Source organism: Meleagris gallopavo, chromosome 2, assembly GCF_000146605.3.
Source record: "Meleagris gallopavo isolate NT-WF06-2002-E0010 breed Aviagen turkey brand Nicholas breeding stock chromosome 2, Turkey_5.1, whole genome shotgun sequence".
Lineage (NCBI taxonomy): Eukaryota > Metazoa > Chordata > Aves > Galliformes > Phasianidae > Meleagris > Meleagris gallopavo.
This window is the reverse complement of record NC_015012.2, coordinates 1,353,968-1,355,460: the sequence shown is the minus strand read 5'-3', so window position 1 is coordinate 1,355,460 and position 1,493 is coordinate 1,353,968.

Here is a 1,493-nt window from a genome sequence, read left to right as displayed (position 1 = left end):
GGCGCCGCAGCCGGGACGGCGGCAGCGGGCGGGGCGGGGCGGGGCTGTGGCGGTGCCCGCCCGAATCCTCGCGCCTCTCAGGTCCCGAGTTGGGCGGTTCTGAGCCCGTCGAACCGAGCCTTTACGTCCTTGTAGCACAGATAATACACATCGTGAGGTTATACACATCACTTCACGTTCTTAAAGCCCAGCCCCAGTGCTGCTACCCGCACAAAGTCTATCACCGAGTCCTGAAAGCAAAGACTGACGTTTCTCTCACAAAATAGCATCAGGATCGGTCTGCAGCATCTCCTTCGGCCACCCACCCTCTGTCACAGCAGCACCACAAGCCAACACTACGATGTGCGTTTTGTTGCACTCCCACTGAAAATGAAATCATTACCATCTTTTGCAACAAAGATACGCCTCTACATGCTTATCCTGAACATCCTTTCTGTGCACATCTTTTAAGTATGGATAAGGAGGTTGGTAACTATGTAGAAAAGTCTGTGTTGTGTTATCTCAGTAGAGGATGAAGTGTTAGCAACCATAACATAATCTTATCTAAACCACTAAAAATCAAATCCACCTTTAAACTTTTAAAGAAAGTTTTCACCAGTTACACAGTACGGCCAAGTACCATATTTTCACTGTATAGTTTTTTCCCCACCTTCACTTTTCATAGCAATTCTTCTCAGCAGCCCCGTTTGGGATGATGGATCATTAAAAAAAAGCTGATCATCAGTAGTGACAAAAAAGTATATATATCACTATTTCAAATACGAAGAAAATAGGCATTTGCTCTCTGATCGCAGCTGATAACCTGAAAGGAAGAGCAAAGCACCTCCAGCCACAGCCCAACCTGCTGCTATGGGCAGCTCTCAGACAAATGCAGCCAACCTGCCATCCCTCCAGGAGGGTTCTCATTTTATACACACTTACTCAGTTCCTGGCTCTAACTGAGCTCCACTCCTCTAAGAAGAGCATCTGGTCTGTGCTCCTCCCTGACACTTTCCAAACAAAATTTCCTTCCACCCCTTCCCTTTGAGCCTAGAACTTGTAACAAACACAGGAAGTCAGGTTGATTGTAGAGGTTTCATCCATGGAAACATACACATCTTCCTCCCCCCTCCACTGAACAAATTCCCCAGCATCCCCACAGTTCAGTTATGAGACCACCACATGGACAAACACAAAGCATCAATACTGCGGGTGAGAAAGTTTCAAGTTTTTCATTTTCAGACTCAAATGCAAGCATCTTATTGGCAAAGCACTAACTAAAAAGCTCCTAAGTATTTTGTGTGGTATTTTAGTAACTGTCCCACTAAAAAAAGGAACTTTACAGAAAATTTGCTATAATAAAGAGAAGTTACACCTTGAAAAAGCACACTATTTCATTAACACTATCAAGAACATTATCTAACAACTAGGATACCAGCCAGGTTAACTAGCTCATGGTAAGCAAAGGTATTAGAATTCTTACTAAGAAATATATAAGAACACAGCCCTTACAG